The 27317-nt window shown below is 45.7% G+C and overlaps 1 protein-coding gene and 1 long non-coding RNA gene across 7 annotated transcripts in view; one reads left to right on the top strand and one right to left on the bottom strand.

The window, feature by feature from the left end:
* Positions 1–27317, top strand: part of LOC106504836 (uncharacterized) — a 172075-nt gene that overhangs the window by 116632 nt on the left and 28126 nt on the right. The window lies entirely within an intron of this gene.
* On the bottom strand, positions 11994–15805 carry LOC146399772 (uncharacterized). Its single transcript, XR_014814863.1, has 2 exons — positions 15729–15805; positions 11994–14567 (listed from the first exon to the last, which is right to left on the bottom strand). It is a non-coding gene; the product is annotated as an uncharacterized LOC146399772 (long non-coding RNA).

Raw genomic sequence — 27317 nt, 5'->3', positions numbered from 1 at the left:
CCCAAACTTGTTTAAGATTGTTGGCTGGGTAAGTAGTTCCTGACACAGCTGGGTGTATAGGGTCTGGGGGGGGGGTCCCAAAGTTTTCTTTGGCCTGCTAGTGGGCAGGGCTGGGGCCCAGCTGGCCCCAGGGTGGGGTCTGGCCTGTGGTGTGGGATTATAGTTTTCATGTTTTTGGTGTTTTCCCCCTTGGTGGTTAAGGCTGGTCTAGAGGCTATGCAGACTTTCTGATGGGATGGACAAGTGCCTGTCTGCTGGCAGATAGAGCTGGGTCTTGGCCCTCTGGTAGGCTGAGCTGGGTCTAGGGGCATGTCCAGAGGTGGCTGTAGGATCTTTAGTCTTTAGGCAGCCTATCTATTGATGGTTGGGGCTATGTCCCAAATCAGTTAGTTGTCTGGTCTGAGGCATCCCAACACTGGTGCCTATAGGCTGTGGGTGGTACGAGGTCTTGGCACTAATGAGCCAAGCTGTCCAGCTACTAGAGGCAGCAGTGTTCACATGGCTGAATGTCCCCCAGTGTGTCTGAGACCAGTGTCTATGTCCCTGAGCTATAGCTGTTCACTTCCCCTCTCCCCCAACCGCAGCCTCTCCAGGAGACTCTCTAAGACCAGCAGGTAGATCTAACTCAGGCTCCTGTCGAATTGCTGCTTTTGCCCTGGGTCCCCGTGTGTGTGAGCTTTTGTGTGCACCCTTTAAGTCTCCATGTCCCCCTGTCCTGTGGGAGTTCCTGCAATTCAGCCTCAGAGGTCTTCAAAGCCTGAAGCTCTGGGGGCTCATCTTCCCAGTGCTGGACTCCCAAGATGGGGAGTCTGACATGGGGCTCAGAGCTTTCACTCCTGTGGGAAAACCTCTGCAATATGATTGTTCTCCAGTTTGTGAGTTGCCCACGCAGTAGGTATGGGATTTGATGAATTTGTGAGTCCACCCCTCCTACTCATCTCATTGTGGTTTCTACTTTATGTCTTTAGTTGTAGATGAACTTTTTTGACAGGTTCCAGTCTTTTTCACTGATGGTTGCTCTGCAGACAGTTGTGATTTTGGTGTGAGAGGAGGGAAGCTCAGGGTCCTTCTACTCTGACAGCTCGGCCCCTCTCCCCTGAATGGCAATTATATTATTCACCTTGCAGGCCTGTCACAAGGGGTAGAAATCATGTATATGAAGTGCCTACACAACACTGGCAAATATGAGGGACACAAATAGATGACAGTTATTATTGTTCAAAGTCCCAGACTTAGTAAGTGCTGCATAAGGATTTGAGGTCCATACTTTCCCCACTACTTCTCTTTCCTCCCGGCCTGTATTTTGGCAAATCATTCTGGCAGAAGGAGGTTGCCAAAGGCTAAGACTAGAGACAGAGAGTCCGGTCCTGAAACTGGGACAATGTAGTAGACACCTTCTGGAAAGACTGGCCATCTCATGCCCTGTCTTTTTCTCTGATAATTGCCTCCAGTACATGAAGGTTATCCTCCAGCAGGTGTATTTCCTTCACACAACTCAGTCTCTCCACCGTCTTAATCTCCACTGGTCTCCAGGCTCTCAGAAATTTAGTTTTGTGAAGCAAGAGAGGCAGAGGCTGAACACTTTTGGAACCAAGTCACATTCATAGCAGACGCTCGAGAGACAGTCCCTGGGCTACTTGCTTGCTGCCAAGGTCCCTGGAACTGCCCTGGAGCTGCCTTTCCAGTGATTGATCACTTCCTCCTTTCATTCCACGTATGTCTCTGTTCAATAAATGTTTTTTTATTTTCTTCCTAAAATGGCAGAATTGTGATCGATAAAATCCCAACTAATATATATAACAGTGCCATGATTATTGGGAGAAATGATGAAAACATGAATCAAATTAACGTAATAGTGGAGGAAAGAAGATGCACTTGAGAGACATTTAAGGATATATATATGTAGGGTGGGGAAGGGGTTTGAAGTGGCTTCCAGGTTTCTGACATGGGTGACTGGTGGATGTTGCCACCATCACAAAGACATGAAAAAAGAAGGAGTTGGTTGGAGGGGGAAACGGTGGACTTGAGATGCTTAGTGAGCATTCAGATGGAGGTGTACAGGGGGCATTAGATGTGTGCATCTGGTTATAGTACAGAGCTCTGGGCTACAGATAAATGCTGGGGAGTTGTCAGCATTTACACAGTCACTGCTGTCATGGGAGTGGATGAGATTACCCAGAGTCCTAAGTGAAAGAAGAATCCCAGGAATGAAATCGTGGGGAATACCAATCTCTAAGAGGCAAGTAAGAGCAAAGGAGACTGAGAAAGCAAGGTCCGAGAGGGAGGAGCAGAATCAGGAGAGATGCCACATGAAGGGAGAGTTTGAAAAAGGAGCTGCCCAAATAAGTACAGCATTTTATCATTATTATTATTATTATTTTGTTTTTTGTCCTTTGAGAGCCGTACCCACGGCATATGGAGGTTCCCAGGCTAGGGGTCTAATCAGAGCTATTGCTGCTGGCCTACGCCAGAACCACAGCAACGCCAGATCCGAGTCGCATCTGCGACCCACACCACAGCTCACGGCAATGCCAGATCCTTAACCCACTGAGTGAGGCCAGGTATTGAACCCACAACCTCATGGTTTCTAGTCAGATTCATTTCCACTGCGCCACGATGGGAACTCCAGTACAGCATTTTAGCAGCGTTCTCTTCACCTATGCCTCAGGTGACAAAACCCTGTCAAACATAACTGAACCCAGGTTCCCAAACCCAACTCCATCTGTGACCCTTTGCTTTGACCCATAGATTCTCTTGAACTGCTTGGCCTTTTTGGATCAAGGACTCAGACCGACTGAGGACTGATAAAAAAAATTATAAGTTTATGGAGTTCCTGCTGTGGCGCAATGCGATTGGCGGCATCTCTGAAGTGCCGGGATGCAGGTTCCATCCCTGGCCCAGAACAGTGGGTTAAGGATCCAGTGTTGCCGCAGCTGTGTTGTAGGTTGCAGTTGTGGCTTGGTTCCTGGCTCGCTTGGCCTGGGAAGTCCATATCCCACGGGGTAGCAAAAAAAAAAAAAAAAAAAGGTAAGTTTATCAACAACAAAAGAAATCCAAATCCAAATGACTTTAAATGCAAATTTCGCAGCTTGAAGATTCTATTATTATATCTATATTATTAGCACATATGAATAAAGCAGTAAAGCTTTATGTTTTGCAGAGGCTGTGGCTTATGTAGGCAGGCATAAGATTTGCAGGTGACATTTTACACACAGTCACTCTTTGCAGAGGGACTTGGGAAGCAGTTAACAAAGAGCTGTGTGTGTGCCCTTTGTTCCACCTCACAACACACCTCAAGGAAATAAACGAAAGGAAAAAAGTAGTGAGTGGCACAGATCCTAGTCCTACTACTTAGAATAAAACTGAAAATAATACAAACCCTCAGCTTTAACACAGTGCCTAAACAAAATCAAACTAACTGCTTTTGAATACTATGCAACCGTTAAAACTGACAGCCATGTGGATGTGGAAGAGTATCTGCGAAATAATGTTAAGTGAAAAAAGCAAAACACACCAAGTGATGGTGAGGGTGTGATGAAATTGGAAACCTCCTGTATTGTGACGGAAATGTAAAATTATTCCTGAATAGACAAGAATAAAATTAGACCCAGTAATTTCATTCTGAGAAAAATGGAAACTTATATACCCTAGAAATGTGTATATGAATATTCATAGAAAAATGATTCATAATAGCCAAGTGTCACCCAACCCTAATGTCCATAGACTGTTGAATGGTTAAACAGAAGACAGCCTGCTGTACGGCAGAAATTGGCACAACATTGTAAATCAACTTTAATAACAGTAACAACAAAAGACATCAGGGGAAAAAAAAGATAGTGTATATTCACACGATGGAATATTATTTGGCCATAAGGCGTTCTTCAGCATGGATGAACCTTGACAACTTCATGCTAAGTGAAAGAAGGTAGTCAGGGGACTATATATTATATGATACCATTTATATAAAAGTTCTAGAATAGGCAAATCTTTTTTGTTGTTGTTGGTCTTTTTGTCTTTTTAGGGCTTCACCCATGGCACATGGAGGTTCCCAGGCTAGGGGTCAAATTGGAGCTGCAGCTGCTGGCCTACACCACAGCCACAGCAATGCAGGATCCAAGCCACATCTGCAACCTACACCATAGCTCATGGTAACACTGGATCCTTAACCCACTGAGCGAGGCCAGGGATCGAACCTGAGTCCTCCTGGATCCTAGCCAGATTCGTTTCCACTGAGCCACGATGGGGAACTCCAGGATAGGCAAATCTGTAAAGACACAAAGTAGATTGGTGTGGTTGCTTAGGGGTTGGGGTGTAGAATGGGAGGATTGTGAGGTGATAGCTAAAGGGTAGAGCGTTTCTTTTTGAGGTGGTAAAGTGTTCTAAAACTGATTATAGTGATGCCAAAAAAATTGGCAGAAGATCCAAACAGACATTTCTCTAGAGAAGACATCCAGATGACCAACAGGCACATGAAAGGATGCTCAAGATCACTAATTATTAGAGAAATGTAAATCAAAACTACAATGAGGTACCACCTCACACCAGTCAGAATGGCCATCACTGAAAAGTCCACAAATAGCAAATGCTGGAGAAGGTGTGGAGAAAAGGAAACCCTCCTACACTGTTGATGAGAATAAATTGGTGCAGGCACTATGGAAAACAGTATGGAGGTTTCGCAAAAAACTAAAAATAGAGTTGACATATGATCCAGCAATCTCACTCCTGGGCATACATCTGGACAAAACGATAATTTGAAATGATACATGCACCTCTATTCATAGCAGCACTGTTCACAATAGCGAAGACATGGAAACAACCTAAATGTCCATTGAAAGATAAATGGATAAAGAAGATATGGTACATATATACAGTGGAATACTACTCAGCCATAAAAAAGAATGAAATAATGTCATTTGTAGCAACATGGATGGACCTAGAGATTATCATACTAAGTGAAGTAAATCAGAAAGAGGAATGTGATAGCACTTATATGTGGAATCTAAAATATGACCCAAATGAATTTATCTAGAAACAGAGACAGACTCACAGACGTGGAGAAGACCTATGGTTGCCAAGGGGGTGGGGCTAGGGGAGGGTTGGATTGGGAGTTTGGGGTTAGCAGATGCAAACTCTTATATAGAATGGATAAACAAAGTCCTATTGTATAGCATAGGAAACTATATTCAATATTCTGTAATAAACCATAATGGAAAAGAATATTAAAAAGAATGTATATCTATGTATAGCTGAATCACTTTGCTGTACTGCAGAAAATAATACAATATTGTAAATCAACTATACTTCAATAAAATAAATTATGATGGTTGCACAACTCTGTGAATGTACTAAAAGCCATTCAGTTGCACATTTTAATTGCAAATTGTATGGTATATGAATTATATCTCAAAGCTGTTGTAGAAAAATTTTAAAAACATTGAACTGTATGTATATGATCAGTTAATATTATGAAATATACATATAATACTTCAATAAAGACATTTAAAAAATAAAGCACAAATTGGTTGTTTTGTATACATTTTTCTAAAATAACAAAGGCTGAAAGAGAATGGGAGTCAGTAGAGATATAATAGAAAGACACCAAATTTGCAACCTAAAGTCCTGATTCCCTTCCTCATTCTCCCATTTCTAACCATGTGACCTTGGGCATATCATGGGAACTCTGAGCCTCACTGCTTCCATTTGTGCAATGAAAATGTTTGTTCCTACCTCACACATGTGGTTATTCTGAGGCATAAATGTGAAATAGTTTCTTCTTTTTTTTGCTTTTTTTTTGGTTCGTTTAAGCATGAGGTTAAAAAACATGGTGATAAAAAGTGAGATCACATATATGAAAGGGATTCGAAAGTGAAATCTTCCATGAGAGAGTAAGATAGTCTGGATCCTGATTCGATCCTTGTGGCTTAGGAAAGAGCATCAGCATAGCCTCAGCCTCAAAAACAAAGGGCCCTCCCTTTGCCTACATGCCCTGGATAAGGCTTTATAACTGGCTGTGTGGAAAATAAGAAGAGCTTTCCATGTTCCGAAAGTGTGTACTGGTTGTAAAGGTAATTTGGGGGCGACACAAAGGAGCAAGGGTGCTTTAATGCCAGGTTACCATAGCAACAGTCCCATTGCTGAGCCTACCCCCAGATGAGCCGAGGAGCCCACTAAACACTGGAATTAAGCCATTCTGCATGAAATTATTTCCTCCTTAATGCAGAGAGGAGGGACATTCACACATCCCTCACACTTATATTCCAGGGGAGAAGCCCTCTGAATTTTTACAAAACCATCTCCTCTCTTTTCTTCAGAATCCGAGTCAAAATCCAGTACCCTCCTTGCCATGCCTGTCATGTGGTTAAGTACTCAGTATGTAGCTGTATAGGGAATGACTGATCAGAATTTACCTACAAGTCCAAGGCTGGAATAGAACAGCATAGTTTATTAGGAAGAAGAGACTAACAAATTATACACCAGGAATTTCAGCAAGGGGATCTAGATTCCTTTTCCACATAATTTGGTATCTGTTCCAAGCCACACAGCATTTTCACATCTGGATATGCCCCATCTATTAAACTGCTTCAGCCTGTAGCAAATTGCCCTCAGAGATCATGCTTATTCCTCGGAAAGCACACGGTGTTCCTCTACCAGTGTTGTCCACCCTGTTCCACGCACACGTTTTCAAATGCCGCTGTGCCGGAACAGTGTGTGAAGAGGGCTGGTGAATGGGTATGCTGCCCTCCACCCCCCCAAGCCCAGCTGCTTGATCTCGATAGAGACGGGAGTCTGACCAGGCCCGCATCTGGGTAAATGGTTTCCGCCTCATAATGGGCAGAGGCAAACGTCCTTAGTGGCAGGAGGCTGTTTTTGAAATCATTCTTTTTTTTTTTTTTTTTTTTTTTTTTTTGCCTTTTTGCCTTTTCTAGGGCCACTCCCGCAGCATATGGAGGTTCCCAGGCTAGGGGTCCAATCGGAGCTGTAGCCGCCGGCCTACACCGGAGCCACAGCAACACAGGATCCGAGCCGCGTCTGCAACCTACACTACAGCTCATGACAATGCCAGATCCTTAACCCACTGAGCAAGGCCAGAGACCGAACCCACAACCTCATGGTTCCTAGTCGGATTCGTTAACCACTGCACCATGACAGGAACTCCCTTGAAATCATTCTTGTGGGACTGGAAAGCCTTCCTCAACCCCAGGAACCAGGCTCACAGTCTCAGGAGGGTGTCAGGCTTGGAAAGGGGCTCAGAGCCCACAATAAACTTCATACCCAGTCCCTTGTCACCTCAGTTGTCTTGCAATTTTGGCGCAACCTCTGGGGCCCTTCTCTCCCGGAAGATGTTTCCTTCTTGTGATCCCCTCAGCCACTCAATGGAACCCTTTAGGGCAAAGGGAAAGAGCAGGGAGGTCCCTGCACCTTCACCAGATGGCAGAGGATTGCCTCAAACCAGCAGTCACAGCACCTGCCAGCAGCTGAGCCCTGACACTTTGCAAACATTATCTCAGTTAACCCCCACAGCAGTCCTGGAGGGCAAGTCGTTTTGTTTTGTTCTGTTTTTCTTATTCTTCCAGTTTTATTGAGATGTAGTTGACAAGCAGCCTCATGTAAGTATAAGGTGTACAGCATAATGATTTGACTTACACGCATCATGAAATGACTACCACAAACGTAGTGAACATCCATCGTCTCATATAGACTCAAAACTAAAGAAAAAGAAAAAAAAAATTCCCTTGTGATGAGAACACACAGGATTCATTCTCTTAACAACTTTCATGCATAACATAGAGCAGTGCTAATTATTTTAAGCATGTTGTACATTACATGGCCGGTACTTATACAAAACCAGAAGTTTGCACCCTTGGGCCACCTCCCTCCAATTCCCCCTGCCTCCTCCTCCCTTCTCTGGTAACCAATAATCTGATCTCTTTTTCTATGAATGTGTTTGTTTGGCAGGCAAGTAATTTTGATTCCCATTTTACTTTCCAGGAAATCGAGGCTCGGAGAGGTCTTACAGTTAGTCAGGGGCTGAGCCATTATTTAAACACAGGTCTGGAGTTCTCTGGTGGCCTAGTGGGTTAAGTATCCAGCATTGTCACTGATATGACACGTGTTCGATCCTTAGTCCTGGAACATGGCCAAAAATAAGTAAATAAATAAGCCCAGATCTGATTATGTGGTTGGTTGCATTTAAAACAGCAAAAACAGCAGAAGCAGCAGTAAGCCTATGTCAGTACACTCAGGCACTAGAGATTTAGGGGAGAGCAGAGGAAGTAAAACCTGGCTCTAACAATACCCTAATAACACATAGGCCTTACTAATACTAATTTTAGACCTTAATCGTAGTAGCATATGTGTTGTGGTTGGTGGCAGTAGGAAAGGACTGAGCAGGAAATACCAGGACCAGATTCTGGCTAATCAGGAAGATTAACTCACACCAGACGTGGCCTTGCCGCTAATGAAAAGGAAAGACCTCCTCTCCCCTTCCATCCTTCTAGACCCATCTTCTCTGTGAAAGCTTTCCTGACCACTCACCCGATCCCCAGCCTTAATCTTTTACTCCGTGTTCCCTTTCTACTTTGTCATATCTCAGTAACAGCCTTTTCTTATCACATTTTATTATAGGATTTTGTTTGCCTTTCTTCCCTACCCAGCTAGAGCACCTTGAGGCCAGCACCGGTGTCTTAGTCATCTTTGTTCCCAGCACCTTGTGCAGTTCCTGGTAAATAAAAAGTCGTTAAGTCACTGTTGCTACTCAGTAAATCATGACCTTCTCCTAGTCTTCGTTTCCAGTTTTGAACCAGTATCCTTATTTTCTCCACCTCCTGAGCTGGATGGGATTTTTGAGTATTCTTGTATAGGACATTTATTAGAGATTACTTTTTTGTGTTTGCTTTTTAGGGCCGCATGTGCGGCATGTGGAAGTTCCCAGGCTAGGGGTTGAATCAGAGCTGCAGATTTCGGCCTGCGCCACAGCCACAGCAACACAGGATCTAACCCGTGTTTTCAAGCTACACCACAGCTCACAGCAACCCCCGATCCTTAACCCACTGAGTGAGGCCAGGAATCAAACCCACATCCTCATGGATATTAATCAGGTTCATTTCTGCTGAGCCACAACAATAACTCTGGGGATTACATTTTTTGGTGGCTGCCCAGCATCTGAGCCCCCTTCCTGAGTCTGGGGGAACTGCCATTGCATGAAACATGGGTCTCATGGGAGACAGAGTATGTCTTCCCCTTATGGAAGTAGGAAAAGAGGCCAAACAGTTGCCCTCCTGGATCCCTGGCAGCAGGAATACAGCATTTGACCTCAGTTTGGCCCCGCCGATTCTCCTGACCTAAACTTTGAATTTGAAGCAAATGACCCAATAAATAGGGACAGTATAGAACTTGTGTTGGTGGCAGCACTGGGGTCCACTGCTCAGTGGGAATGGCAGCAGTGTCTTGAGTGAGATGTTTCTGTGATATGGTCTTTTGTCTTTTGAGATGTCTCCTTCGGTTTATGCCCATTTTCAAAGCTCGACTCTCTGCTTTCCTATCAACTCTGTGGTCTTCCTGATAGCTCTCAAATAAACTCAATTTCTGATTAAAATAGCCAGCTTTCCTAGCCTTCCCTGCAGGAGGGCCAAGCGTGCCTTTCACGCCATGAGTCATAAGTGTTCTGAGCTGGTGGACTTCAGGGTATAGAGGTGAAGGCTGAGAGATTAGGGGCAGGACACTGACAGAGTGTCCTATGCACAAGTAGTAAGTGAGGGAGCCGGGGTTTGGTCCCAAGCTATCTGGCTTAGATTTTTTTTTTTCTTTTTATGGCCACACCTGCAACATATGGAAGTTCCCGGGCCAGGGATCAAATCGGAGCTACAGCTGCAACCTAAGCCAATAGCCATGGCCACACTGGATCTGAGCTTCATCTGTGACCTATGCTGCAGCTTGTAGCAGTGCCAAATCCTTAACCCACTCCAGAGATCAAACCTGCATCTTCACAGAGGCAACATTAGGTCCTTAACCTACTGAGCCACAATGGGAACTCCTGGCTCAGATTTTAACAACATGATACTGCTTTCCAAATGTAAACTATTATTAATAAACATATCCCTACTGATACTTCTAGTACTTTTCAGAGAACATAATATTGAGCCTAGAATAGAGGGAGCCCATTGTTCTAATCAATGACTGGCCACTAACAGATCTTCAGGGAATATATGTGAATGAATTTTTAAAAATTCAATACAAGTTACTTATTCAGTGTTTTCTGGCAGAAAGAGCCTCTGGCTGGAAATCAAGAAATCTGGATTGTAGTCTGGGTTCTGTCAGTAGTTTGGAGACCTCAGGGAAGCCATTTAGTCTCACTGAGCTATAACTTTCTTTCTTTCTCTTTCTCTCTCTCTCTCTCTCTCTTTTTTTTTTTTTTTTTTTTTGGTCTTTCTTTGTCTTTTTAGGGCTACCCTTAGGGCTACACCCGCAGCACATGGAAGTTCCTAGGCTAGGGTTCCAATTGGTGCTGTAGCCACCAGCCCGCACCACAGCTACAGCCACGTAGGATCCAAGCTGCCTCTGTGACCTACACCACAGCTCACGGCAACACCGGATCCTTAGCCCACTGGGCGAGGCCAGGGATTGAACCCTCGTCCTCATGGATGCTAGTCGGGTTTGCTAACTGCTGAGCCATGACGGGAACTCCAATTTCACCTTTCTTATCTTACAAACTTGTTTTACTATCTGCCCCAATTGCCTGCAGGTAGAACTAGTGTGAGGATAGAACGTGACAGTGGATGTGGTTAGCTAGAAGTTCGGCAAGCGGAGGGTTACCCTGTGCCTCTGTCTTGGGTCTGCATCAGGGAGAAGTGACTTATTGGCCTTTGGTTTCCCAGCATCCAGGACCATCTACTGTGGGCTCACCAGCTTTATCCATCAGAGTTCTTGGCTGCAAATACCAGAAGCCGACTCTGGCTACTTTAATCAGAAAAGGAGTTCACTTTCTTACCTGCCTCCTTCACTAACTTGTGGACATTGCTGCAGCAGAGGCTACATCTTTTATTTCTACCTTTCTGGTGCCTGACCTAATGCCCTTCTCAAAAAATGTAAAATTATTTTAAATGTAAGTGAATGAAAACAAACATTTGAAGTAGGGGTATTACCTCTATTTTTTCAGTTAAGGAAACAGACTCAGAAGTTTAACTGACTCAGTTCAAGGTCAGACAGTTAATGCACAGTGGAGGAGGTGCTCCAAACTGATTACTGGCTTCAGTGGAAGATTTCTTCTACAACAAACATCATAGCCGAGGCTTCACATCCTTCCCACTGTCACATCCTCCACTTAGAAAATAAACTCCATCCACAGTCTTGGAAGGAGGACATTTTTTCCATCCACAGTGACCTAGCCCTCAGCCCTGACCCAGTCCTCGCTCAGGAGGGGACAGCTGACGCAGGAGAAAGCCCAGTCAGACCATCTCTCCTGAGAATCCAGAGAGACCAGATGAGTTGGCTGCAGGCACTAAACCGCAGGATATAAGGTGGCAGACAGGGCAGCTGAGGCTGAGATTTGGGGACTTTTATTTGGGGTCATGTGATTATCTCTGGATGACCCAGTTGGCTGCTAGTGTGAGCAACTGATCTCAAATAAGAGAGTTATTGCCACCTAATAACCTGTTTTGAAAGTTAAAGTGTCATCCTTTTAAAATTAACTGTGCATCAACACTATAGATTAAAATAGACCTAAGGGAGCTCCAGTTGTGAGTGAGCGGGTTACAAACCCAACTACTGTCCATGAGGATGCGGGTTCGATCCTTAGCCTCGCTCAGTGGGTTAAGGATTTGGCGTTGCCACAGGCTGCGGCATAGGTGGCAGATGTGGCTCAGATCTGGTGTTGCTGTGGCTGTGCCATAGGCCAGCAGCTGCAGTTCTGATTTGACCCCTAGCCTGGGAACTTCCATATGCCACAGGTGCAGCTCTAAAAAGAAGAAGAAAAAAAAATAGACACAAAGAGCAAATGGAAGTTTTATTTTTTTTTATTTCTTTTTTTTTTTATTTTCCCACTGTACAGCAAGGGGGTCAAGTTATCCTTACATATATACCTTTTTCCCCCACCCTTTGTTCTGTTGCAAATGAGTATCTAGACATAGTTCTCAGTGCTACTCAGCAGGATCTCCTTGTAAATCTATTCTAAGTTGTGTCTGATAAGCCCAAGCTCCCGATCCCTCCCACTCCCTCCCTCTCCCATCAGGCAGCCACAAGTCTTTTCTCCAAGTCAAATGGAAGTTTTAATTGTAGGTATTATTAAGTATTATAAATCGTGTATTATAAGTCATGTTTACACCATTTGGTGCATTTTTCACTATTCCATAAGATGATTTAATCTACCTAATGTAATTCAGGTTCTCCTGTACATCTCCTTTCAGCCATAAAAGCAGCCCTCAGTTGTAACCATATGTAAACATGTTGAAGAGTAAGGTCATGTTGCTTCCTTGGCCTGTAAGGTGCTCTGTGATCTCACCATCTGTTAACCTCTCTGATGGCCTATTACTTTCACCTTTGCTACACTGACTTCATATTGCTTCAACATGCCAGGCATACTTCTGCTTCATGGCTGTATTAATTTACCAGGGTTACTGCAATTAATTTACCATGGCTTTTAAAACAACAGAAATTTACTGACTTACAGCCCTGGAGGCTAGAAGTTCAAAATTGAGGTGCTGGCAGGGCCCTCTCCCTCTCCTTAGAGGAGAACCCTTCCTTGCCTCTCCCTAGCTTCTGATGGTGGTAGTCAGTCCTTGGCATTCCTTGGCTTACAGCTGCATCTCTCTGTTGGGCTACAAGGGCCTGTGCTTACCCAGCTTCAAGACCCAAGAAAGAGCCGAAGTCAGCAGCAGAGATAGGAATGGTTTAATGGATGGGGGAGCTTAACACGTCTGAAGCAAGGTCCTGGAGAGACACCCTACTCTGTGCTGCAGACAGTGGGCAGGGCATGGCCGCAGTCTTTACTCTGGGCCAGAAGAGGGCAGGGAAGGCAGATTGCCAGTTATAGGGGGAATTATGTCTGGTTGGCTGATTAGTTACCGGGGAAACAAGGAGAGAGACACACCTCTCACTGCTCCTTTGATAAGCTATCGCTAGCTGGAGCCTGGGGCAAGTTCACAGGAAGGTCAATCATGAGCATAGGGTGTAAGTGAAGGAGGCGCTGGTGGGCCAGGGACCTACAGAGAACAAGAGAAGAGCCACCTTGAGTGGCCTGACCATATACCCTCCAGTCTCTGACTCAGTCTTTATATAGCCTTCTCCCTAGACATTTGTGCTCTGTGTCTTCAAAAGGACACCAGTCAAAGAAATTGGATTGGGCCCCCAACCTAATGACCATCTTACCATGATTATATCAGCCAAGTCCCTCTTTCCAAATAAGAGGAAACTTTACAGGTACCGGGCATTGCGACTTCAGTATAGATCGGGGGCAGCAAATCAACCCACAACAGCGATCTTCTGCCTAGAGTGCTCCTCCTAGATGTCTGCACTCCTCACTTTCTCACTTCCTTCGGGTCTTCAGTCACATGTCATTTTCTCCGTGAGGCTTTCCTTAGCTGCCTTAGATGAAATGGCATCATCCATTCCCTAGCATTTCTTAGTCCCCTTCCCTGTTTATTTTTCTCTTTAGCACTTCTTGTTAGCATATTATATGTTGTATTTCACTTATCCATGTTGCATATTGTCTGTTTCTGATGGTAGAATGCAAAGCCCAGGAAAGCAGGGATTTTTGTGGATTTTGTCCACTGCTGTGCTGCCCGCATCTGGAACAGTGTCTGGCACAGTGAATATTGTTGAATATTTAGGATGTTCCTGATCCGAAGCCTTTCATAGGGTCAGGAGATGGCCTCTGGACTTGAACTGCAACTTTGGCTCTTCCCTGGGGGTCTCCAGCCTGCTGGCCTCCCCTGTGAAGTGTAGACTTGCCAGCCTCCATAATCACATGAGCCCATTCCTTAAAATAAAGCTCTCTCTCTCTCTCTCTCTCTCTGTCTTTCTCTGTCTCCGTCTCTGTTGTTTTCTCCCCCTGTTGGTCCTGTTTCTCTGGAGAACACAAATATCATCAGGATTTCTTCCAGAACAAATCTCTTAGACAACAGTAAACAGAACTTCATGGTGTTTTCTGAGAGAGAGTTAACAGAGGGTGCTTCTAGTGAAAAAAATAAAACCCAAGCAGCATGTTTTTCCTGGTCCTGGGGCTCCCATTATAAAACCGAGAGCCTCTGCGGAGAGGGGAGCGTACAAAGGACGTAGAAGATGGAGTTCCGGAGAGTGAGGAGAGTCTGGTTTATTGCTAACAGACCACGCTCAGTTCCAGAAAAGACAGGGTAGGAAAACATTCACTCTGTCCAATAATCAAGAAGCCAAGAAAGAGATCTGCCGAGCTGGGACAGAAGGGAAGAAAGATAATGCATTTCTTGGCCTCCTGGATAACTTCAGATCAGGATCTTAATTGAAAAGTAGAACTATTTTCTTTATCTGGCTTTGCCGTGGACTTGTTGTCTGACCTTCGGGAACCTACCACCCTTCTCTGCGCCTTCATTTTCTCCCTGTTAAAATGAGGCAGTGGAGTTAGAGCCTCTGGGGTCTCCTTCCATGGTGCCAGTTTACGTCCCCTTAAACTTGAACGTCCATGAAGGTGGGCGGCCTCTTGACCAGCCCTGGGTCCCTGGCATCTGGCAATGGCCCGCGTGAAGTCACACCGAGCCCATAGTGGATGCTATGAATAGGAGCAGTGGATGAATAAATGAGGATTTTGAAAGCCATTCTAGGTAATTTTGAAGGAGAGGGAAGAGAAATTAAGAACTCTCGATCCATGGAGAGAATTTTTTTTTTTTTTTAACAAACTTGAAATTTCTATTGCAATCAAAAAGCCATTTCCTGAGATTTGTTTTATCTATTCAGAACACTACGTAGTTTTTGAAACCAACTCTGTGCCCCCGAGGGTCTCCCCATTTTGTTGGAGTGACAGGAAATGTATAACAAAGACATAAAACGGGGCCGGGTCAGTGGCTCTTTTCTTCTAAGTCTCACCGGCCCCAAGGTTCATGGATAAATCTGAGACTGTGAGGACCAGCCAAGCACCCATCCTCTTGCGGTTCTAACTCTTCCACTCCATCTTTCCGACTCTCTCCACCCGAAGCCGACCACAATGGGAGGCAGCCGGGGTCCTTCTCCACAGTCGTTCACTCCCCAGAGTTGCAGGCGGGTCAGAAACACGCCACCCTCTGCTCCTGTCTCCTGCCCCAGATTCTGTGGTCAGTCAGACTTTTGCCTGATTCAAGCTGAGAATCGCTCTGTATCAGCCAGCTCCCTGCAGGTCAGCTGACCAATGGGTTTCTATCTTCATTTTAAAACAGCCTGGAAAAGTCTTGAGTTTATGAAGAATGTCCCTGAGAAAACCTCAGAAAAACCTCTCTATGTCATCCTATTTGATTTTATAAAGACAATCCGCCTCTAGGCCAGAGGATCTGTCTCCCTGTCCTTAAATAAAGTGAATGTGGCTCTGGACCCACAGACAGGCAGGCCCACCTTCTAGTTCCAGCTGTGCCACTTAGGACCAGTGGACACGTCACATCTCCCCTCTGAACCTTAGTCTCTCCTCTGTAAAGGGAGAAGTGTAACATCAGCACACACTCACATGAGTGTGGGCGCACACACACAGACCCATGTACACACACACTCTCACACTCTCAACCCCCGCCCCTCACCTGTCACCCCGCCACAGGGTTATTCTGAGAATTAAATGAGATCAGGTACGTGCCGGTATTCTGCTCGATGTGAATGTAAATTCTCTGTTATCAGATTTCAGCTTTGATGAGTCATTTCAGGCATCAGTTCTTGACGTATGTGTCCTTCACTTAACCCCACCACCAACTATTTCTCCTTTTTTTTTTTTTTTTTTTTTCTGGTTTCTCAGAGAAATGAGAAAGTCAGTCCTATGCGTATACCTGATGGGGTGAACGCCTAAATCTTGCTCCCTTCTCTCTGGTTCCCTTCTCTCTTCCCAGTGGGGCCTACCAGCAACCCCTCCCTCGCTCTGTCAGTAATTATTCAGGAAGTTTCCTCCCAGCCCACACCATCTTCATGCTCACCTGCATATTTCACGTTTGTTTTAGTTGTTGTCATGAGTAGAAACCCAAATAATGGTGGACTAAGAGCCAAGGGTCCCGCGTTCGGGATCACCCCTGTTTTTGTTATCTGAGGAGCTTTGGACCATCCAGTTTGATAAACATCTATTTAGGTCGGGGCAGGGGTTGGGGAGGGGATGTTGCCTATTGCACAGAAACTCAAACGTTTCTAGGTCACACAAATAAGTAAACCTCCAGCTATGAAAAGTGTGCAGTGCCGTGGCACACATACCAAATAAGATGGGTACATAGAGGCAGGAATAATCTAATCAACCACTGAAAGTTATAGAGGCATCACTTCAAAGAGGAGGTAACATCTTGAAGGATGATTAAGGTTTTACAAGGCCAATAGGGAAGCCAGGTCGACCATCAGGACCTGAATAGACTAATGTGATAAAGAAACGGAAGAGTTCGGTATGGCCAGTGCATAGGAAGGACAGGAGGTGAAGCCAGGGGAAGGCTGGGGTCGTGTGGGATTTGGAAGGCCACGCTTGGCTGAACGTATCCACTGTACGAAGCCATTTGTACCTCTGTGCCTAGTGCTGCTAGCTATGTACCGCCCTGCAGAGAACGTTCTCTGAGGGCTTGACTCTCCCAGTTAAGAAAGTCTGCTAGGCAATGGCAAGCCACCCAACTCTACAGAAAGCCAGTGACCTCCTCACGTTCCATGGAAACATCACTCTTGTGAGAATGAAAAGAGTGCTTTAGTAGAGGCAGAGGCTAAGAGATGAACCAAAACTCTCTTGCAGTGATTCAGATGGGCGCTGACCGATGACCAGGGCCTAGAGTGGTGGCAGTAGAAATGCAGGAAAGGGACATTCCAGAGACGTTTGGGAGGCAGAACGGACGGGATACGTCAGCTCTGTCTTCACTGGCTTCCCAGCTATGTCTGGAGTCCCTTGGTCCCTCCAGCTGCAGGCTGAAACCCTCCTTAAACGGGCGGGAGGTACGCCAGCAGGGGTGGGGTATGCTGTCACTGATCTGGACTTCATCGTGCTCCTGATGAACTCTGCACACCTAGGTAGCCTCTTGGTTGTGACTTTTTTCTTCATATCCCACCACCCTCCCAGGCAGGCTGGTCTAGTCCTCACCAATAACCTTCAGCCTCTTTCTCCTCCCTGGCCCCATATTTTCCTGTTGGGACAGGGCCCTGCCCTGAACTCCAGACGGCTTGGCCGGGATCCGGACGCTCTGCTTCCCTATCTCAGCCCATTCTTTCAGGGGGCTGGGTCCCCTCCCTGTGCACCACCCCGGCCCCAGCAATCCTGCAGCTATTCCTATTGCCAACTTCATTGTCGCTTGACCCCAGCTTCCTCCTGCTGCCAGAGAGGCCTGTGAGGCTGTGGTCCTCGTGCTTAAACCCACCCAGGTTCAGACATCACCAAACCGCGTCTGGGGTGCGTTCACTTCTTTGCAACATGAGGGGATTACGCTAGGTGACTTCTTAGGTAGTTCGCTTCCAACACTAACATCCTGTGTTTCTAAGTAGGCCAACTGTACGAGGAGTCTGCACTGGCAGAGAACGATTGAGGCTGGGAGCAAGTGAATCAGACTCAGCAAAAATGTCAAGCTGGCTGTGAAGCCAGGAGATTAGAGTGCCTCATGCTACTAGGCAGACAGAGCTGAAGACTCCAGTCACAGATTAGCCTGCCCAGACAGCTGTGTGGACGAGATGAAGGATGCCACACCCAGCTTATTAGTCACATTCATGTTCAAGGGATCAACAGCATGATTTTGTGTATCGCCCCCTCCACCACCACCACCACCACCACCATAGGACAACCTTCATTTCTGATCTAAAGCGATTTAGCATGGTGATGGGCATTCTGCCTTTTCTCATGGTTAGTACTGGAGATTTCAGATTCAATATCATCCCATGAGTCTTCTGTCCATTTCTTAGGAATAAACCACCCAGTGAGTATTCCCTGAGCATCTAGTTTTACTCTCAAGACACTCAGTTCCTCCCAGGTGCTTCTTGAGGTGCGTGAAAGAAGGTCTTTGGAGACGTAGGTTTGACTCTTGCAGCCACTTACCAGTCATGTGATTTTGGAAAGGATACTTAATCTCTCTGAGCTTTGGAAGTTGGATCGAAATACCTGCCTTGCAAAGTTATAGCCCGGATTCAAAGTGCCTGGTGCACAGACGTTTCTCAGCAAAGGAGTTCTCCCTCACACCAACCCCTGATGTCTCTTTGTCCTCAGGATTACCTAGATTTGCTCTCTCTCTCCTGCTGGAAACCTACAAGGTCCCTGCTGGTCCACACACGTTTCTGCTCCAGTCCAGACCTGTGGCATGCTGAGTCAGCACCAGCCAGTGCTTCCTGGAATAGGGGCTTTTTTTTTTTCTTTTTCCTGGTCATGGCTGAGCAATCATATGCCAAGAAGAATCTTGGTCAGAAGATGAGATCATACCCGAAGGCTCTAAGATCTCCATTGTCTCAGCTGCAGGGCCTATTACATTGACGATGTAAATGCCAGGCCTGGGATTCAGGGCAGGGCCAGTCAGGAGAGCCCAAGAGATAGTGCTGAAGTGGCGAGCGGGTAAGGAAAGGATGTCTTGGAGCTGCTAAGCTCAGGAGTCAATTGCAGCACATACGTCTTTGGCTGGCGAGCGGCTGGCATTCTTGATTCATCTTTCAAGGGAGATCTAGGATCAGGGGCCAGAACAGACATGGGCTGTACAGCCTTAGAGATCATTTAGATCTACCTTCTCTTCCACAGATAGAGAAACTGAGGCCCAGAGGAGGCAAAAGCCTTGCCCAAATCCACGTAGAGAGAATGGGCCAGTCCTGAACCCAGGTCTTTAGCTTCTATGTCCATAACTGTGAAAAAATAATGATTGTTAGAATTCAACACACTGTGGACACAGTGGCTTTGACTGTGGAATAGCAAGTGTAGGGAATGTTTGTGCTAATAGGATTTCTAAGCAGGAGAGCCTGTTACTAATATTTTTTGAGTCCCAGAAGGTAAGGAAGGACTAAACTGTGAAGGAAATAGAATGCTACCCTCAAGAGTATGAATTCTACTTTGCAGACAACATGATGCCGATGAAGAGTTCAAAGAGGATAGACAGGAGCAGTTTAGAGAGATCATCCTAGTAGCAGAGGGGAGGGTGGATTGGAAGATGTCAGATTTGATGCATGAGGATACAGGGGACTTTTAGAGCAGTCCTGGCGAGAACTGATTGATGGAGGCAGACATGATCAAGCTGGGCAGTAGCAGGGGACAGAGAGGAAGCAGGAGAGCCAAAGGCCATGTCTTCAGTACAGTCGATAGGGCCTGTGGTCAGTGGAAAGACAAGTGGGGCTGGGAGGGGCAGAAGGTTGGGCCCCTCACAGCCAAAGCACAACTTCTCAGGACTCTAGTCTCCTGGCCAGGGTCCCAGGCTTCACTCATGGCAGGGCAGCCAGTGATGGCCATGTCACCAGTTGGTCCACAGGCTGCTAACAGTCACGATGGCCACTGAAATTCTGACTAAGAAGCCAAGGGCATCTGTTTCCCCAGTAAAGTGCAACAAAGATGGTTGGTCGTGACACATAGAAAGTCCTGTTAGAAGTGTTTTCTGGGAGTTCCCTGGTGGCCTAGCAGTTAAGGACCTGGTGTTATCACTGCTGTGGCACAGGTTCAGTCCCTCACCCAGGAACTTCCACATGCCATGGGTGCAAGCCAAAAATAAAAGTGTTTTCAGAGTTCCCATTGTGGCGCAGTGGTTAACGAATCCGACTAGGAACCATGAGGTTGCGGGTTCGGTCCTTGCCCTTGCTCAGTGGGTTAAGGATCCGGCATTGCCGTGAGCTGTGGTGTAGGTTGCAGACTCGGCTCGGATCCCGCATTGCTGTGGCTCTGGAGTAGGCCGGTAGCTACAGCTCTGATTGGACCCCTAGCCTGGGAACCTCCATATGCTGCAGGAGCGGCTCAAGAAATGGCAAAAAGACAAAAAAAAAAAAAAAAAAAGTGTTTTCTACCCAGAGGCTTTCAGTTATGGATAAAAAAGTTCTTAAAGATTAAGTCTTCTAGTTTCTATACCTTGTCTGAATAAGTAACATTTCCTGGTAAAAAGGTGGGATCCATCCACTGCTAGCCTATGGAGGTCAGGTACTGTAATATTTAAGAACACAGAATTTGGTGTCAGGTGGTCCTGGGTCTGAATCCAGACTGGTCCGTGCTAGGTGTGTTACCATGAGCAAGTTACTGATCTCTTTAAGTTTCTTCAACCATAAAATGGGAGTAGTAGTAGCATGTTTGTGAGGGTTGTGGACCTAATGATATCAGATAAAGCATTTTAAGTGCTCAGAACAAGTGCTCAAGCAGGGGCAGCTATTATTAATTTTAATGTCTCTACTGAATTATATATTTTTAAATACCACTTTTTATGCACAATGCATTTTGTGTTCAACATTTTAAAAAATTTTATTTACAATGTTCTTTCGATTTCTGCTGTACAGCAAAGTGATGCAGTTTTATATATACACACACACATTAATTTTCTCATATCATCTTCTATCATATTCTGTAGTCTCCTATTTGAATACTGTGTTTTAACCGAATTTTAAAGACTCATGGATGAATGGTGGGCCAGAACACTGGATACATTTCTGTGCATATTTTATAAATTGGCAAAAAAAAACCCATTTGTTCTATTTTCCAAAGATTTTGTGTTGAGAAAGTGTTTTTGGGGAGTTCCTGTCATGACTCAGTGGTCAATGAAACTGACTGACTTGGACCTGATCCATGAGGATACGGGTTTGATCCCTGGCCTTGCTCAGTGGGTTAAGGATCTGGCATTGCCATGAGCTGTGGTGTAGGAAACAGACGCGGTTCAGATCCCGAGTTGCTGTGGCTGTGGTGTAGGCCGGCAGCTACAGCTCTGATTGGACCCCTAGCCTGGGCCATGGGTGTGGCCCTAAAAAAAAGAGGCAAAAAAAAAAAAGTGATTTTGCTATTGATTTGATGAATGACTTCAAGTGAGTTCATTTATCCTTTTCAGCTTGCCTTGTTTCCTCTGCAAAATTAGTGGGCATGGTTTCTAAAGGTCTTACCAGCTCTAAAATAAATACATGAATTTCACATTATAATTACATGTTACTTGCATGGGTCGAACAGTAAGCCAGACCCTAATTATTTCTAAAGAAGCTTTAGAATCCTTCATGGTTATCAAGGATTATTGCCAAGAATCTGATCACCATGCAGTATTTGATGTCTGCCCTTATTTATCTAATGGTTTGACAGTGTACAGCTGATTTGGGACATCTGGAAGGATATTCATAGCTGACAAACAGAAAACTGGACCTGGGGGTTAAGTCTCCTTGTCCTTGCTGGTCCTTGGGGAAGAGTGACGTTTTTTGGTTTAACTTTCTCGTCTCTTCGTTTGTGTTGTCAAAGTTCCTCTCTGAGAGTGGCTTTTGGTGGCAAGTTAATCAGTTTGTCACAGTACTGGGAGCAGGTTGGTAAAGATGATCTGCTTGGGCAAAGCTTTGAGGTCCAGCTGCAGTTACCCCCCAGCCCTTTCCCCACTTGGTTTTCACACCTTCTAATACAACCAGACTGATCTTGGCTATTTCCTTAGGTCCTGGGTGTTTGCCACTCAATGTTTTATTAATGCTGCTCTCGACCCAGAAACACTTCTTTCCTTTTTTCTGAACTCTTCCTCCACTCTCACTGCCAACATTCATATGTCCAAATGTTCCCCATCCTTTGAGGCTGAGTGCAGATGTCACTGCTCCACAAAGCGTGGGCAATCTTTCCCCTTGGGTGCCATGAAGCTCCCTCAGCTGAGCTCCCAGAACGTCCTTTCAAGTGGTTCCCGGCGGGCAGCGTGGTGCAGTGGTAAGGCTCATGGGATCTGCGGTCACATCACTTGAGTTCAAATCCCTTTTCATCTCTAATATTTACCAGACAAGACTTTAACCTTGAAATCAGCAATTCCATGAGTTAAAGAAGCTTATTGTAATGAAATGTCAAATGGGACATTAGACTAAACAGTCTATAGTCAGTTGCATGCTAGTGCCTGTGGTGAGGCCAGGGCTTTTTAAAGAACATGTCATGTGGTGTATAGTTATTTGACCCAGGGCTCCCCATGCCTGGTCCTGGCCCCATTCCACTGCTCCAAGCACCAGATTCTGTTACCTTTGCTTCCCAGGGTTGTGGGTCACCCTGGCTCCAGCTGGCCACACACAGCAATGACCAAGGCCACCATAGAGGATGGTTCTTTTCTGCAGGGAACAGCCGCACCATGATCTATGGATGAAATGATGAACAAATATGTACTAATGGAAAACATGACGCATTAGTCCCATAGGACAAGGTCAGTTGCAGTCAAGATTTCAGGTCAAATTCAGATCTATTCCTGAGATATTTCCCACAGATATTTCTCACATTTTTGCAGACACTTCTTGGTCTGTGTTCATGGATTTGTGCCAAACAGCAGTTTACCCAACACTGTGATTCATTTATTTGTTTTCTATACACTGTTTGACTTTTCTCATATTTGGCTTTGGCTGAGGACTCCCAGCATATGCTTTGCCTGGCTCGTCAGTCCGACTTTTTAGGATTTTAGGGTCTTAATACCAAAAAAAAAAAAAAAAAAAAAAAAAATCAAACCAAAGGCCAGGATTTTTCTAATAATAAGCCAGAGACAACTCCTTTTCTTTCTAGTGAGTATTAACTTCAATTTAGCTCTCTTCTGTGAAACTTCACAGCATTAATGTTAAAACATAATTCAGGTCAAGTATAATATCAGCACCAGGGGTGTCATTAATAATTTCATGAATAAGAGCCCTACAAAGTAGCACAGGCCCACAGAAATGGGCCTAAAGAAATGAGGCCAGACAAGACGCGGAGAAATTAAGGTATAAGATGCTGCCTTTTCCCTGCTCTCGGGAGCAGCATTTCTTTTCTTAAAACTAACCTTAGATACAGGCAAAGGAGGCACTAGTCTGTAGCATAGAGGGGCGCTGAAGGTCTCAAAAGTGGTCCTCCAACCTGCCTCTGATACTTGGCATTCCTACCTCCAGAGTGGCACTCCACTGGCACAAGTTTGCTCTAGAGATGTCTATCCATTCCTTTACTAATTCATCCATTCATTCATTCACCTAATGTTAATTAGTGCCACTATATGTGGGAAGTGGGGAGAGAAAAGCAAGTAGGATGCAAAGCTTTTTGTCTAGTAGGAAGAGCAAAATAGGGAGATGCTTAAAACCCTGTGTGTTTGACACATGTCATGGTAGAACTTGACCTGTGGGGCTCCCAGAGAGGTAGGAGATGACCCCAGAGAATGGAATGTCACAGAAAATCTCAAGTGGAAGAATGACGAAGTTATGCACCTTACAGAGGACAAATTCGGAGAGGAAAGAAAATGTTGAGCACAGGCACCTCTGCCAGGGTGAATGCTTCAGGCTGGTTAGTAGGTACCAACAAAGTGGAATGAACATTTGACTTCTGGTTTACAATGTAAAGCCATCTGAAAGCTGGGCAAAATTTAACCCACATGCTAAGGCTTGGTAGGGAAGTACGAAGGCACAGAGGCTGGGAACCTAAATCACTGACCAAGAGGGGCTGAAGTGAGGGCTTGGTTGTTGAAGGGACAATTTAGGGCACTGAGGCTGGAGGCAGAGGTGCCCTGAGACAGGAGCTGAAAGAGGGGTTCAGAAAATGCAGAACTGACTTGGCCTATTTGGTAATCTAGGTGCTGGCCCAGTTTTGGACAGTGAGGTGCCAGCGGGAAGCCATAAGTTAAATTGGAATTGATGTGCTTTATGTAGTTAAATTAAGCAAAACATGTGTTTGGTGTCAGGAGTAGGAAGACTGTTGAATTCTCAAATTCTAATCACTGCACCATAACCCCCAACAGCATGTGTTCTTCCATCCACTTAAGAGTATCTCTGTGATCTCTTCTGTGCCCTTCAAGGTTTTGCACCAGTGTCCCCTCCTTCCCTGATGGCTCAGGATGTGGAGAATGCCTCACTTAAGCTCCCATAGCAATGAGCACATCCCTCTCATTGGGTTAGTGTTCATCACATTGGATTGTTCCTATGTGTTTACTTTTCTATCTCCCTCTCCACTATGAGCTCCCCGAGGGCAGAGATTGCCTTCCATCTCCATAGCCCTGGGACTTAGCCAGATAAGAACATAGCAGCTGCCAGTACATATCTGTGGATGGTTTGTTGGTTCTGTGGATCTGTGGATAGATGGATGGATGGATGGATGGATGGATGGATCAGTTGATCGAAGAAGTGGATGAATGATTGTCCCAGAACATCAAGGATCTGTATTCTCCTTGGGAATACAGACCTTGGAAAATGAAAATGCCAAACATATTTTAATGCTATGGCAAACCACGGATAAAGAGCAGGTGCCTCAGTCCGATTCAAACCTATTTGCAATTTTGTGTGCTTCATTTTCCTATTCACATAAGCACTGTAATTTTAAGTCTAGGTCTGCTTGGTAGGCAGGTTTCAAAGATGTGCAGGGAGGAGCAATCTCATCAAAAAAGCTTGAACCAGCAGCCAGGAGGTCTAGCCTCTCTTCCTGATCCCCCACCCACTTCCCGATTATCTAACCCAGATGGGCTTCTTATCTGCACGTGCTTCCAGTCTCAGCCTCCAGTCTTTTCCCTTTACTCTTCCTCCACCCAGTTATCTTTCCTGAAAACAAATTAATCACCTCGTAAAAAACTCCTTCTTGCCTATTCCTTAGAGGGCGAGCAAGGTCTTTTCAGTATCTCTCAAGGCTGCTGGTCCTTTATCACGTCCTCGTCCTCCATGGTTGCCCTTCCCCTGACCAAGCTCTTTTCGTGCTTCTGTGTCTTTTCCACACGCTGTCTCCAGTGTCAGCCGTGACCTTCCACACTCACTCCACCTGGTGAGTTGCTTTTGTTCACCGTTTAAGACGCAGCCAGCGGAGCCCAAGAATTGCTTCCTCAGAAAGACCTCTTCTAACTCCTTCAGCCAATGTGTAAACACCCCCTGTGGCATTTCCACTCATTTATCTCAGACCACTTATAACCCTGCTAGAAAGGATTTGCTTACTCACCCATCTCAGTTGCAAAACTGAGTTCTTCTAGGCCAGAGGCTATGATTCACATCTCTCCTTTAGTTGCTAGCACTTAGGAGGGTCTCCAATATGTGCTGGTTGAAAACAAATCAAATGAGTTATATTGCATTTTATTTTATTATTATTATTATTGTCTTTTTGCCATTTCTAGGGCGCCTCCTGTGGCGTATGGAGGTTCCCAGGCTAGGGGTCTAATCGGAGCTGTAGCCACCAGCCTACACCACAGCCACACCAACAGCAACAGCGGATCCGAGCCGCGTCTGTGACCTACACCACAGCTCATGGCAATGCCGGATCCTTAACCCACTGAGCAAGGCCGGGGATCGAACCTGAAACCTCGCGGCTCCTGGTCGGATTCGTTAACCCCTGAGCCATGACGGGAACGCCCCTCAAATGAGTTATATTGCATTTTACATGTACCATCTCCCTAACTGTGGCTGCTAGTCCTCTCTTCTCCATCTCCCCAAGAAACCCAATAATAAAGACTAGTCTGCTGAGTACTGATCAGGCAGCAGGCACTATTCTTTAACTTGTACACAGGATAACTTCATTTAATCCTTATCTCCACCCTGCAAAGGTGGAAGCATTACTATTACTTTACATATAAAGAAACTGAAGCCCAAAGAGGTCAGAGATCTTTCCCGAGTCAGGTTAGTAAGTGGTAGAGCTAGGATTTAAACCCAAGTCACTCAAATTCCAAAGCCCATGGCCTTGCCACAACATCACCTGCTTCCTCAGAGGCCTGTACCTGGTCAGTTGTCACTTGGTTGTTTAATTGTCCTGAACTGAATTGAATGGGACTGCAAGAGTCAGGCTCATTCCAACTGGCAGCTGGAGCCTGGCCATCTGCACAGCTCAGCCATGAACCCTAGATGGTCCCATCTAAATGCTGGCGTGCATGGAGACAAAGCCCAGATCCTCTCCCTGGCAGAAAACTATGTCTTCTTGCACATGGAACTGGCACTCCACTCCCTGGGATCAGATGGAGCCCTCAGCACAGAGGCCCTCTCAAGTTCATGCATCCCTGATGTCCAGCCCAGAAACTGTCTGCTCCCTGGCTCCCTGGAGAATGGGAAATTATTGGCTTCTGGTATGTTTTTCTGGTCACTAAGCCCTCAAGGTGAAAGGTCTCTTGGATGGAAGCGAACAGGCCAAGTTTACCCAACCCAGCAAGGCGTCAGCCGCCCCGAGCTGCATTCCACACGGGGCCTTCACGGAACAGCTGTGGCTGCTTCTCCTCAGCACGATACCTGCCCTCCAAGGATGCAGGGCTTCTGGCCCTGCTGTGTGGCTGACATGAAGCAGAAATCCACGGCAGAGCTCCCTTCGGGCTGGAGGCTGTGTCCAGAGTCCTCAGAGCTTTGCCCTACTCCCTCCGCTTTCTACTGCCCCTGCCGAGCCTCCCGCTTAGGGGGTGAAGAGAGGCTCACAAGAGGATATGTGTCCTTGTCCTTCAGATGTCCCAAGGGACATGGGAGAGAGCCAGAGGGGAGAAGAGTACGTGTTGGTGGATACCTATTACTAGGCAGCGATTTTACACACATAATCTCATTTAATCATCACTGTCATTTTCTCTCCCATTTTAAAGATGTGCAGACTGAAACTGTCTCTAAGAACAAGAGCATATTTCCTTTTGTTGGTAAAAGGGATGTTGTGAGACCGTTGACCTTGGACTTGAGAATCTGTGACTGGAACTTAGCAGGGGGTGAGATAGGACACGGCCTGCAGGTAGGATCCTTGCATTAGTCACATCTGCAAATTGTCTGAGACTCTGTGACATCCTGCCCCTGAGTGTACCCATCCAGTGTACCCTGCTGGAGTCATGAATTCTATGTGTCTCCAAGCCCATTCGTCCAGTACTGGAAAAGGCAGCAATCTGAGTTTGACAAAATGAACCTCCAACAAGGAGCTGGAATACATTTTCTTGAGTCCCAGCTCTATTACTTAACATATGTGAGATCTTGCCTTGGTTTTCTTGTCCATAAAGTGGGAATAAAAATAACCAGTTTCCTGGAGTTCCCGTCCTGGTTCAGTGGTTAATGAATCTGACTAGGAATCATGAAGTTGTGGGTTCGATCCCTGGTCTTGCTCAGTGGGTTAAGGATCTGGCATTGCCTTG

The sequence above is a fragment of the Sus scrofa genome, chromosome 9 (genome assembly GCF_054392235.1).
Source record: "Sus scrofa isolate SSC_HxYL_T2T_F1_AM1 chromosome 9, Sscrofa_HxYL_maternal_Yorkshire_Landrace_v2.0, whole genome shotgun sequence".
Classification (NCBI taxonomy): domain Eukaryota; kingdom Metazoa; phylum Chordata; class Mammalia; order Artiodactyla; family Suidae; genus Sus; species Sus scrofa.
The sequence above is the reverse complement of the archived record's forward strand: the minus strand, read 5'-3'. Positions and strand labels throughout refer to the sequence as shown.